Below are 14,553 nucleotides of genomic sequence, written 5' to 3'. Positions count from 1 at the left end.
TTGGTCACCTTAAACCCGAATCTTAACGCATAGGGAATTTTATACCCCTCTCGGCTTATCAAGAGTAGTCCAGCTCCAACCCCGTGCTCACTGGAAGACCCATCTACATACAATTCCCAGGATGGATTCTCTGAAGATTCGAGCTCCTCCTCTACTGGGCCTGTGAACTCGACAATGAAATCCGCTAGCACTTGACCTTTTATGGCCGACCTTGGTTTGTATTCTATGTCAAACTAGGCGAGCTCGATGGCCCACTTGAGTAAACAGCTAGAAGAATCGGGCTTCTGCAAGACCTATTTCAGCCAGTATTTGGTCAGCACCTCGATTCGATGAGCCTGAAAATAGGGGCGCAGCTTCCTTGACGCCACCACAAAGCAATAGGTGAGCTTTTCCATAGAGGTATATCTAGTTTCCGCATCCAATAGTCTATGGCTCACATAATACACCGGGTATTGCACCCTATTTTCTTCTTGCACCAACGCCACATTGATGGCATATTGAGACACCCCCAGGTAGATGATCAACTTTTCTTATTCCTTTGATTTTGACATGAGCGGGGCACATCCCATATAATCTTTCAGCTGTTAAAAGGCGACTTCACATTCTTTCGTCCATTGGAAGCCTTTTGCCTGCTTTAACACATTAAAGAATGGGATTCATTTATCAAAGGCCTTGGAGACAAACCTATTGAGGGCAGTGATCTGGCCGTTTAAGCTTTGCACCTCCTTTATTTTGGTTGGCGATCTCATGTCAAGCAGAGCTCAGATCTTCTCAGGGTTGGCCTCAGTCCCTTTTTCATTCACCATGAAGCCCAAGAATTTCCCAGAAGCTACATCAAACGTGCACTTGAGTGGATTCAGCCTCATTTGATATTTCCTCAAGATCTGGAACATCTCGTCCAGGTCGTGAACATGGTCATCAACCTGTGTAGATTTCACTAACATATCATCTACGTATACCTCCATGGTTTTCTCGATCAGGTTTTTGAACATCATATTAACCAGATGCTGGTAGGTCGCTCCTGCGTTCTTCAGCCCGAAAGGCATCACCTTATAGCAATATAACCCTCGATCTCTGACAAACGAGGTATAATCCTCGTCTTCAGGTTTCATAGAGATCTGGTTGTACCCCGAATAAGCATCCATGAAACTGAGGAGCTGGTGACCAACTGTTGTGTCCATAAGATGATCTATCCTAGGAAGAGGGAAGCTATCTTTTGGGCATGCCTTATTCAAGTCCGTGAAATTGACACATGTCCTCCACTTCTTGTTCTTTTTCTTTACTAGGACCGGATTTTGCTACCCAGAACGAGTAATGGTCTTCTCTGATAAACTTGTTCGCCAACAGCTTATCCACTTCTTCTTTTAGGGTTATGTAACGCTCTATAGTCATAGGCCTCCTCATCTGGCGGATAAGCCTATGATTGGAGTCTATGTTGAGCCGGTGTAACATCACATTTGGGTCTATGCCTGCCATATCTTCTTGGTTCCAAGCGAACACATCCAAATTTACCTTAAGAAAATCATTCAACTGGGTTTTCACCTCAGGGGCGAGGTCCCTACCTAACTTGAGACGCCTCTCAGCATCCGTGTCACTAACTACAATATCTTCCAGCTCGCCTACCGGGCTGGTAGCTTGGTCACTATCAAGAAGCCGTTGGTATAGAATATTGAAATACGTTGAACTTCATAGAGGCAATCAAGAAGAGCGTTTGCAAGCTTCTATTAAAAACCATTGGACTGATATAAATGCAAAATGTGCCAAATTTGTTAGTTTTTATAGTCAAATTGAAAGACTACGACAAAGTGGACACACCAAGCAAAATAATGTAATGATTGAGCTTTTTTAGATAGACACTACTATGATTTAATATTTGAACTATTGACTGAATGATTTTATATGTTTTTCAGGTTGATGAAGCAAAAGAAATGTTTGCTAAGATCATTGGAAGACCATTTCAATACTAGCATTGTTGGAATATATTTAAAATGGAGCAAAAATGGACTGAAAATCTCACTAGCAATAAGAGAGAAAAAAAACCCATTCAACTGATAGTCTTGCTAAATCAAATCATATTGAATCTTGTTATTCAACTCCACATTTAGGGGATCACATTGAACCATCGTCTGCTCCCAACCTAAATAGGCCATTGGGTAGAAAAGCTTAGAAGAAACAACTTAAAAACAAAGAGAAGAAAATCGAGGCTGAAGATATACTAGATCATCACCATTGGAATCAAAGAATGGAAGTGAAACGACAAAAAGCATAGTGGCATGAGAAAATGTTTGCTCAACAGGAGATATCATTAGAGCAACATTGTAAATAGCTAGAAATTGAAGAAATGCAATTAAAAGTTGAAAAAAGGAAGGTAGAAGTTGAAGAAAAGAATAATGAATAACAAACTAAAATAAAGATCATGGAAAATAACACTACTAGTATGGACACAATTTCTGCAACATATTGGAATAACTTGAAAATGGAGATTATGAAAAAATGGGGTTTTACTTTTTAGTAATTATTTATTATGTTGTTATTATTCATGAAAAACTATGTATTAAGTTTGATTGCTATGAAAGTACTTGTGAAATTGACTAAAAAATCTTGAAATTGAAATTGGAGTTTCATTGCTATAAAAGTACTTATGAAATTGAAATACAACTTGAAATTGAAAATGGAATTGAAAATACAACCTGAAATTGAAATTGAAAATACAAGTTGAAATTAAATTTGAGAAAATTATTATTCACTATGTGTGACACCTCGACCCCACTACCGAGTGCCACCGTAACCCACAATTACACTATAGGCCTACATCGAGGGTCGGCTATGCCCTGCCAACATAAAGTATTAAAATAATATTGGGTGCCTTGGGTGGGTCCAGGCCTTGCCGCCCCCAACTGTTGAGAACTCGGGTTTAAAATACTTATGCAGTAAAAATTTATTCAATTCTCGAACCCAATTAGGTCTTTAAAATATAAATGCAATTTTAAATAAAATAAATATCAACATGCCTAATACAATACTCCAATAGTCAAGTATGACAAGTTCACACTCACTAAGTTACTCATAGTGAGAACCTTAACTTGGTCTAAACCAAATTTTATTTAATTCATTGTCGTCTCCCATAGTCAAATACAAAACATATAAATTACACAAATGACACAAGGCTTAACTCACATTCTTACCGCCCGCAATCACTGTTAACCGGTGACCCTTCCATCAGTACTGCTTTCATTTTCTTAGAACCTGAGTCATCTATTAGGTTAGTGGGAGCGAAGGAGGGGTGAGTCTGGGGACTCAGTAAAGGCAATATGCAATGCAACAAATTAATAAACATGACATTATAGATAAAAATGAAGTGCAGTGTGCATGCAAACTCGTCCACCGCACTTATCTCAGGCTCTAGGTGGACCCTAGTAGTTTCCTCTATGACCCTATCTCGAGACTTACAGGGTCCGAAACCCATTGCCCCATGCCTAAGCACTCCCTTAACATCTTATGCAAGCCATGACAAGAGAAATTTACACACAAAACATATTAACTCTTACCTTTTAATTATTTGATGCTTGGTGATCAACTCTATTGCACAAATCGATAACGGACCCGCAACACCCTTATCATTGTCTAAATTTAGTAGTTTGACTAATTTATCAATTTAACTAATTAATTTAGCTAATTAACTTACTAAACCAATGAATTAAATTAAACTTCAACCTAACCACTAATTAAATAAATTTAACTCAATTAAACTAATTAAATTACATATTAAACCTAATTACCTCACTGCGAAGGTTCGTTTCACTGACTCTTCCTCTCCTCTCCTTCACACTTCATGTCTTGCTCCCTTTCAATTACACTCAGCCTCCTTATATAGAGGTCTCAGCCGCCCCCTTGCACAATTCCACCATGGGTTAAGCCCACTGCTTCCTTTTAATTTAATTAAATATGTACATGGCTGAGGTAAATCCTTGGGGGCCAAGGCTACGCCAGAAGCTGCCATTTGGTAGCAAGAAAAGAGGAAGCAATTCTCGACCATGAACTTGCACAAGATTTTATATATATATATATATATGCATTAAATAGTATATTATGTAATACTCCTCACCTATTGATTTCACCCAGACTTGGCCACGAGTATATATACATGCCATAAACCTTATCAGCATACCCATATAACATATGCTTCACTGCACACGCACACCTATATATATATAATTTATTATATAATAAGAATTCATATAAATCCATAAATTATATTTATACTCTCGTTTCAACCTTTACACATTACAATTATATCCTCTAATATCAATTTTATTTAGATTAAAATACAGAAATTCTAAGATTAATAATTTAAGATTTACTTAATAAAGGCCGATTTCGTCCCTGCACCTATATGGGATCTTTATTTTACCCGAAAATACTTCAGAGTTACCTCACTGGCAAAACCAAACCACCCCTAAGGTCCCCTCAACTTCTCGAAGGTCTCCTACGTCCATTCGATATCGACATCCATTTAGGCTTATACAAAAAGTATTCCGGAATTTATTTTCGATCTGACTGCTTCTAGCATCATTACTTTCACCTCGAGACGCTCACCAATCTCATGCCCTCTTTCTTGGACATCTAAGTCCCGAGACATTTCCTATTGTCAATTCAACAATTTATCAATTTCCTCAAAATTGCATATAACTCAATAAATCACCTTAAAACCCATAAATTAATTATTTTCAAAATCAAGGATGTTACACCATGGCGTTCCCACAAATACTCGATAAGATCTGATTGTAGTTGAGAATGAGTTGCATTGTCCCTAATCTGACAATGGGTTTGCATGAAGTTTTCCAATTCTAGTGTATACGCATGCGACACTTCTATAGGCGAATTTGCATCACTTCCATCAAAGTTATTATTACCAATATCTCATTCATCCTCAATGACCATGTTATGCATTATTATGCACGCTTTCATAATATCTGCAAGTGTTTCTTCATCCCAAAAGTAAACTGGTCCACGCATGATTGCAAAACAGGTTTAAAGTACCACAAATGCCCACTCTACATCTTTTCTTGCTGACTCTTGTGCTTTAGCAAAATATTTTTTCTTCAAACCTTGTGAGCAGGGAATTGTTTTTACAAATGTCGACCAATTTGGATAAATACCATCAACTAGATATATCTCATTATATACTCATGGCCATTAATTGTATAGTTTACTAGATGAGCATGACCATTTGCTAATAATGCAAAAGTAGAGGACCTATGTAGAACATTTATGTCATTTAGCGAACTAGGAAGGCAAAGAATGCATGTCATATCCAAAGATCTTGAGAAGCCACAGCTTCAAAAATGATTGTTGGTTCATGACAATGACCAGCATACATACATTGCCACACGATTGGACAATTTTTCGACTTCCAATGCATGCAATCAATACTCCCTAACATGTCGGGAAAGCCACGTTGTTCCCCTATCTATAGCAATCGAGTAATATCGTTGTTGCTTGGTGGCCTCAAGTAATGGTCGCCAAACATTGCAATAACAGTTTTCATAAACCTTTTTAGACTATGTATGGTAGTGTTTTCTCCAATTTTGATGTATTCATCCATAGAATCTGTCGGTGTTCCGTAAGCAAGAATTCTATAAGTTGTTGTTATATTCTGAAGGGATGACAAACCAAGAACTCCAACGGTATCTGTTGTTTGGATGAAGTATGGATCGTGTTGTTCAACCTCATTTGCAATTTGGAGAAAAAGAGGACGACTCATTCGGAATCTCCTTCGGAAAAGCCCTTCATATACACAAGGGATAGCAAAATAGTCGTGGTAGAGTCTCACGTGACCTTCAAGTTTACCATGATTAATTGTTCTATGTCCTAGAACAGAACCACGATGCATTTTTATCAGTCCATGACTAGACCTTTCTGACCTTCTGGTTAAATCATATAACGTATCTAATTGATCATCATCTTCTTCCTCAATATTGAGGATCCTTCCTAAAATATTAGGATAACGATTCACATCGATAGATGAACGAAAATATGAGAGGATGAATGATTTTAGAGAGAGAATGTAATATAGATGGATGAAAACATGAGAAAAATTATCATATTTATAGATGAATTTGAAATTTTTGAATTTTTATTTTGGCAGTTAAATTTTAAAATTTCAAATTCGATGGTTGAATTTTGAAATTTTAATTATATTTTTTAATAAAAAATATTAAAATAACACCCCTATTTGCAACCTGTCATTGGAGCAGATATAAAATTCAAAAATGGCATAACATTATTTAAGATTAGGAATTAATAATTTAGCACCCCAAAATAGCAACTCCCTTCGAAAATGCTCTTAGCGTCCAAAAGCTCAGGGCCGACCCTCTAATTAACCCCGTCCATGACTGGCAGTGATGAACACGCATCTGCATTGCATTCTTCTCTCAATAACCACCCCACAGAAAAACAACCCACAGCGGACGCGGAAATGGAGATGAGTAGAGACATGCAAATCAAATATTCTATCATTTCTTTTCTTTCTTAATACAAATCAATAGAGAAAAGCAATCATCCGCTGTGAATTATATTATTCGTGGGATTAAAACACATGTATATAGTCACTTTTACTTTGTATCCTCATGTTTTAGTCCTTCTCAGGACGTGGGCCATGAGTCAATGATTTTGCATTTCTCACTGTTCTCCTAGATATGCACTGTAGATCTTATATAGTTCATTTTTTATCAATACATTTTTACCTTCTAATCAAAAAAAAGAAAGAGGAGAGAAATTACTTGGTAGCTTTCAATGACAGTGAATCAGAGAGAAGACTAAGGTTTCTAGTGTGTGATTTTTTTTTTTTTTTTTTTTTTTGGGGGGGGGGGGGGGGGTTTGTTGGTGTGACATGGCACATGTTGTATACTAGTTTCAAATATTCCAATAATTGAAGCTAGATATGTGTTGAGTTCTGCAACTGTTATTTCACATTAACCAATCCCAGCACTAAATTGGCGGGAAAGGGAGGAAAGAACAGAATAAAGATTGCAATAATTTCATCCTCATCAACCTCGTGAATTAACCTTATATACAGGATTAAGATCCTATTTCCTTCTTTCAGATGTTGGAACTCAAAACACACTTGAAAGAGCTGATACCCGATCAGCAACTGCCTGGAAAGGAAGTTGTGAGATGGGTTAACATTGCATTGTTGTGCGTTCAAGAAGATCTTGATCGGCCCTCAGGCTCAATGTCAACAGTTATGCTCATGCCAGGACGCTAATCACCAAATTTTCCCAAGCCTTCAGAACCTTCGCTTTCTGTTCAATCTTTCTCTTTTGCGACAATATCTCATGTGTCACATGGACAGTCCACAATCACTAAGAGTTGAGTTTTTTTTTTTATCTTCCAAACTCTGCAATTCTGTACATTGTTCCCAGCTTCCTGCCACCGCAAGTTGAGAACTATACAAATTTAGCGCGGACTATGTGTTAAACATCAGTTCTAAGTTCTTTAACACTTAATTTGAAAGCAAATTGATGACTCCTAAGAGGTGTTGAAATGGTCAATTTTTAAGAGGACTTTAAAACGGTTGCTTTTTGCTTTTAATTTAAGTTTTGTTTATTGTAAATGTGAAAATTTTATGTGCTTTCAAATGATTTTATCTTCCTCACTCAACTCTGTGTCTGGAACTTAGATAGTAATTGAACTTTAAACAACAGTTAATGCTAAATGATTATTTGCAAATCAAATGACTGAGAAAGATAAGACCATAACCACTGTTAGAAAAAATGTAAACATCATTGGCATTCAAATGATTATTTGAAGCAGTTTGGCCTTCATTAAAAAAAGTCTAGCTCATTTGCTAATAATGTGGCTGCTGGGATTCGAGCCCAGGTCTCCACGGCCACAACGTGGAATTCTTACCACTAAACTACAGCCACCGGTGTCTTTTATCTTTTGAAATATATTCATATATTAAAATAGTTTCCCTGTCTCTAGACAATTCTTCACCTTTGGTTTTATCAATAACAAGTCATAGGTTATAGTTATCGGTTATGCAATTAACTTATATAAAATTTAAGAAATAATTTAAATAAATTCTGCAGTCTCTCCCAACCATACAATATTGTTACATTTCATATCATTATTAGAACTTTAAAAAATAAAAAAAGGGTAATTGTTATATAAAAAATTGTATTTTTTTAATAACTTATTTAAAAATAATTTATCTATAAACTTGACAATGAAAATGTCTATTTTTTCAAAAATAATTTATTTTTTTTTTGGAAGCTCGTGATAATAGGTATATGGTAATCTTTTCATTTTACGTTAGCCTAATTTATTCTATTCAATATCGGACTACCAAATTTGGTGATTGAGTGAATCCTATTAAATTTAACTTATTTTTAAAATACTCTCTAATATTTTTTAAAAAAATTTAAAATCCATCAAATAATTATATTTTTGAAATATAATTTTATCCAATGTTTAATTTTTAAATACATGCATCAATTTATAAAGAAATCATTTTTTATAGAACTATAAATTATTTTATAAGCTCAGATCAAAAATGTATGGGAATATAGAAATCAATTAAAAATCAATGAAAGATTATATTTTTTTTATTTTAATCAAAATCTTCAGTGGTTTGGTTACAGAAAATAAGAATTTGAAAAAATATAGATGTGGATTTTTTTTATTTCATCTCCATTTATTTATTTATTTAATTTAAGTTTGTTTTAATATTATTTTTATATCACACTAATTTTGTGTAATTTGATTTATAGACATTTTATGACTTTTACTAAAAATTGTTGATTTTTAAATTAAAATAATTTAATTCTTTATGATAAAAATAAGGAGTCGTATTGGTATAATTGCTGCTAGCTGATGCAGTTCTAGCAGGTATCGCTAGTAACATCATCGCCTCTGCATGGGAAGAGACCATGCATGTTATTAGAAGTGTCATTGAAGAAGCAGCTAAAGGTTGTCTTGGAGGAGAAAGAGCACGGGATGGCGACAAGGTTGTTTTTGTAGCTGTTGTGGGCCGTGCCATTTGATTTGAGCTTGCTGAACAGATGTGATGGTTGTTTGATGGCTGCTCGGCTACAGAGTTTATTACTGGCAGTGTGTTTGTTTGATTTAGAAAAGGGGATTTAATTGTGTTGCCATGAACAGAAATTGCGTTGATTAAACCTTAGGTCTTGTTCATTGACCGCCTAAAGCCAATATCATAAAATCTAATTGATGGGGCAAAAATCTTGCTGTCTTTGGAGGAGGTCAAGAATGAAAGGAAAAGCTGGTGACATAATACTTATATATATATATATATATGGGGTCACTTTCCACCCTCTAATTCAGTTTCAAACACTGAAATCTTAAAAGAGGTTGATTGCTTGGCCTGCTTCTTTGAAACCGATCTTGCGACCCAACCCTTTTACGAGAAGATCCCAACTAGGCTTTTTGCAATTATTCAGTTTCATTCCATCCACCTACCTGTGTGGATTTTGACCCAATTCAAAGCAAAATTTATATTTAAGTTATACCCACCTAATAATATTTCCTGCTGCAAAGAATTTAACCAAATTAAGTCTCGTCAAAATGTCTAAAAATAACTGGGACAAATATCGGGACAACGTAAAGCAATGAGCCCATGTTCAAAAATGGCTTTATTTTTTCTACAGATGTCTCGTGCATCGATAGTATCATCAAAATGCATCAAATTACTATACTAGACAGGCAAAACTTTATAGCCTAATATGCAACCAAAAGAAGTTGCCACTATTTTTAACAGTATACCCTACATAATATAATCGGGTCATCTCACGAAAGAATGTCGTTGCTGAGGCCCAAAAGCTTCCCCGGAAACCAAACAGATAACTAGGCACACCTTCAATTCATTTATCTTCCGCTGCAAGCTGTCACAAGAGTCCTTGAGTTTTTGGGATTCATCTCTTAATCGTCAACATTCGAACAGCATCACTCAATATAACAGCCTTGTCCATTTTGGGTGTCCTTCCAGGCTCCAGTATGGAGCTTAACTCGTGGAACCTAGAGATACGCAGAAGGTCAAACATAACACGAAATACTACACACATCAAGACAGGTGTTTGCACAAACATGTGCACACATTCGGCACAGGCAACAAAGACACCCACATAGAGAGGGGAAATAGAGACAGCATGCCTGTCATTCAGCCTATCCCTCCGCATCTTCTCCCTGCATGCTTTTTAGTCAGATCCACTGCCACAACTTGATCCAGACCTCACCCTATTTCAGGTCAAAACAATACAAAATTAAAAAACCATGAGGAAAGACCTAGCAACCAATAGAGATTCAGCTCAAGTAATCAAAATGGCTGCAAAACCAAAAATACTAACTACGGAGAATAAGAACCATAAACGCCCATCAGAAACAAGTATAAATAGTTGGAGGTGATGCCATTTATTACAGGCATGACTTTTTATTTAGCAAAACAATTAAAAGAGAAGAAGTTGACAATAACCTCTTTCTAGAGCCACATTCCTTAGCATCTGAATTTCCAAATGAGTGTTCCACATCCATGCTGAGAACAGGACAATCAAAAGGGTTATATGTCATGGGTTAGACCTTGATTTTTCTCAAAATCAAAGGGAGTGCTGTGAGATTAAACAAAAGATTGATATCAGAGTAGATTATAGCTACAACCACAGAAGCATGTACAATTACTTACAGCAGCATGTATGCTGCTAAGGCAACAGTTATTCCCCAAGATAAAAGTTCAGATTAAGAAATGTTTCCACCATGAAAGCTGAGATCATTTCTATAAACACCAGAAATTCAGTAAACATTTTTTAATTCCGACTTCACCCAAACAAGATGGAAACAAAGTCATCTATGCAGGATGTGGAGCATCTAGAGGGTAGGAAACAGAAGGGCTCCAGAGTGCGAAAAAAGCCCAATATATGTTTTAGGAACACTCCTCGTATCCCTTTTCTTGAGGTTAAAAGAGGATCATTCTATTTGCTTATCCTCGTTTCTCGTTTGCCTTGCCAAAAGATGATTTTTTTTTTTTTTTTATGTCAATAGATAGGTTTTTAAATGGTATAATACCATACATACCCATTAAGAAGACCCTGCAAAATGAATTTCCCTGACAAAACAGAGTATCAAGTGTATAAATTTTTGTGGCTTACCTGTTGTGTCTACTTCTACCTCGCCAGCCCAGCACCTTGACATACAAAACTTAACAAAGCTTGTATACGTCTGCACCCACACATCAGGTCAAAGATAATCAAGAACATCTTGCATAAAAACTGTCATATGCTATGCATCAACAAGTAGTAAGGCTGAAAAGATGCGCACATTTACTGGTCACATTTCAAAACATCCACTACTTCACTGTGCCATGATTCATGCGTAATCCACCAAAAATTAGAGCTCATATTGTTGGGGCGGAAGCACCTACAAAACAAGGTTAGTGCATAATAATAATTGAACCAGAAACTGAAACAATACATAAAGTAAAGAGAAAACCTCCCTTTGGCAATGGCAGTTACGAAGACTGCTCCAAGGCTCAGATCTGGTATGTTCGTTCACCACTTTGGTAATGCCAACGAATAGAGACCACAAAGCCACAAAGAAGCTCCCAAACCGAGAGCTCAGAAAACCCCCAACACCTCTCAATCGAAACAGAACGAAGCACTCTCTCCCCCAATGGGTCAAAGCCACACAAAGTAGATCGATCACAAAGACATTGGGTCAAAAGCACAAAGCCAAGAGAGAAAACTTACTTGTAAAAGAGACCTAAGTCTCGAATATGTAGAGGTTGAGATCAACATCGAAGGATAGCCTTTCGCACACAAGGAAAGGCGGCCGCGAGAATGGAAGGATAGATCAACCCACAAAAGGCAAGAAGACCCAATCAATCGGCCAAACAAGGAAGGTGAGAGAGAAGCAATCGGCCAAAGAAGGGAACACCAGAGAAACTAGGGTTTCACTATAGGGCTAAGCAAGGTGGGCTTGGGCTTGGGCTTCAACAAAATGGGCTCCTTCATATCTTAAGCAAATGGGCTAAAGCCCATTTGTCCTCCAAAGATAAAACCCAACACATATAATTGGTGTTGTGGCCCATCTTCTAAAATGGGCTACCAAATAAGTGGTGATAGACTCAGGTTCTTTAATCCTGGGCTGAAGCCTATAAATATAAAACTCACCCGAAAAATCATCATAGCCTTGGGCCTCATTAGGAAACACAAACCCAACACATATAATTGTTCATTTTCAAGTGATGGAAGATTATCGATGAGATAATTAATGTTGTCTTGTATCAAACCCAACCATTTAACTGCACAATTCGATGAAGAGAACACTCTAAAACCCAGCACTTGAAATGATATGGTGAGGAGGGCTATTTTCTAGTTTTGCGGGAAAAGATGGTAAAACAATAGTTATTCTTGTTGTTGTTGCTTCAACTGCTACTTTCTTGGCAATGCTCATCTTTGGGATACTCATTCTAAGGAAGAAGAGAGGAAGCCAAAGCAAAGACTTGGAAATAAGTTAAAAGCTAAAGATTTTTGAATTTGAACCTTATACAAACTTATGTCTCCTTTTTTGGCACATTCCATTGATATATCTGGTAACCTTTTTTGGCTTGTTTGTGAAGCTCTAGATGAATGTACATCTGCGGATGAAATTAGCGTCCTGCAATCCTTGCAATACGACTTTAATACTCTTTGCATTGCAACAAATAACTTCTCTGATACTAATAAGTTTGGTTGAGGCGGTTTGGGAGTAGTTTACAAAATAATTCAAGATTCAAACTCTATAGGATTTATTTATTATCAAAAACCCTTTCGAAGGCAATTGATCTACTTGTCATTTTATATTGTTGATCTTCAGGATAAGCTTCCTAATGGACAAAAAATAGCAGTGAAGAGACTCTCTTTGAATTCTTGACAAGGAGAAGTAGAATTTAAGAATGAGATTATGCTACTGGCCAAGCTTCAACATCGGAATTTAGTTAGGCTTCTTGGATTTTGTTTGTAAGATAGAGAAAGGCTCATTGTCTACGAGTTCGTGATTAACTCAACCCTGGATCACTTCTTATTTGGTAGGACTGCTATAATGAATGTTCACAGAAGATTTTTTTTGTTATCAACTTTTTGCCAACAAAAATTATTTTAATATGTTTCAAACTATATTTCAACTCTATAGGTGGATAATTATGTAGATCATGTCAACCATGTTAATTTGGATTAGGGAAGGCGTTACAAAATCATATGAGGCATTGCTCGAGAACTTTTATACCTCTACGAAGATTCAAGGCTTAGAATTGTTCACCGTGATCTCAAAACTAGTAATATTTTGTTAAATGCTGAGATGAATCTCAAAATATCAGATTTTGGAATGACAAGATTATTTATGATGGATGAAACTCAAGGGTATACAAGCAAAATTAGAGGGACCTAGTAAAATTTCAACACATCTTCACCTTATTATTTTAATCCATATCTGCTGTTAATTTCTAAAAATATTATGTTTTGGGTATCACTTTATTTTTTATTAATTATTCTGTTAATCACATTAATTCTTTAACCACTGTAGCAGATACATGTCTCCAGAGTATGCAAGGCATGGACAATTTTCAATAAAGTCAGATATCTATAGTTTCGGTGTATTAGTTTGGAGATTGTTAGTGGTCGAAAAATCACTTGTTTTCAAAATGGCGAGAACGAAGATGGCCTATTAAGCTATGTAAGTATGAATATTGATGGAATGTTAACAAACACCATTTTCAAGATGTAAAAGCATATAGAAAATCTTGAATGCTTGCAAGCTTGGAAGAGTTGGTGGAACGGAACAATTTCAGATCTGATAAATCCCGTGTTAAGGTCTGGTTCAAGTCTGATGAGCGAAATAATGAGAAGCATTCATATGGGATTGTTGTGCATTCAAAACAATATAGCTGACAGGCTAACAATGGGTAACATAGTCTTCATGCTTAACAACTTCTCTTATACTCTTCCAGTTCGTTCAGAACTTGGAACAACTGAGTCCAGCAATTCGAAAGGTACTTCTATTCACGCATTGATCAACGAGGCTTCAATTACTGAGATATATCTTCAATAATCGTTGAGAATGTTACGACCATAGTATGGAATCGTACATACCATGGTCGTAACATTCTCAACGATTATCAAGGATATAACTCAATAATTAAAGCATCGTTGATCGATGCATAAATAGAAGTACCTTTCGAATTGCTAGACTCAGTTATTCCAAGTTCTGAAGGAATTGGAAAAGTATGAGAGAAGCTGTTGAGCATGAAGACTATATTACCCATTGCTGCCTATCAACTATATTGTCTTGAATACACATCAATCCCATATGAATACTTCTTATTATTTCGCTTATCGAACTTTAACCTAACCTTAACACATGATCTATCAAATTTGAAATTGTTCCATTCCGCCAACTCTTCCAAACCTACAAGCATTCAAAATTTCTATAAACTCTTACATTTCGAAAATAGTGTTTGTTAACCTCCCATCAATATTCATACTTAAATAGCTTAATAGACCCTCT

General features: G+C 36.1%; 1 long non-coding RNA gene and 1 other non-coding gene across 2 annotated transcripts; both read right to left on the bottom strand.

Annotated features, from left to right (window-relative positions):
• Nucleotides 1-7,856: 7,856 nt before the first annotated feature.
• TRNAH-GUG (transfer RNA histidin (anticodon GUG)) lies at nt 7,857-7,928 on the bottom strand. Its single transcript has one exon. It is a non-coding gene; the product is annotated as a tRNA-His (tRNA).
• A 1,713-nt stretch (nt 7,929-9,641) lies between these two features.
• LOC127794936 (uncharacterized) lies at nt 9,642-14,133 on the bottom strand. Its single transcript, XR_008021720.1, has 5 exons — nt 11,332-14,133; nt 11,163-11,232; nt 10,493-10,552; nt 10,146-10,257; nt 9,642-10,038 (listed from the first exon to the last, which is right to left on the bottom strand). It is a non-coding gene; the product is annotated as an uncharacterized LOC127794936 (long non-coding RNA).
• Between the last annotated feature and the right edge of the window lie 420 nt (nt 14,134-14,553).

Source organism: Diospyros lotus, chromosome 2 (genome assembly GCF_014633365.1).
Source record: "Diospyros lotus cultivar Yz01 chromosome 2, ASM1463336v1, whole genome shotgun sequence".
NCBI classification, from domain to species: Eukaryota; Viridiplantae; Streptophyta; class Magnoliopsida; order Ericales; family Ebenaceae; genus Diospyros; species Diospyros lotus.
Note: the sequence above shows the minus strand (reverse complement) of the source record. Positions and strands in the feature narration are given on the sequence as shown.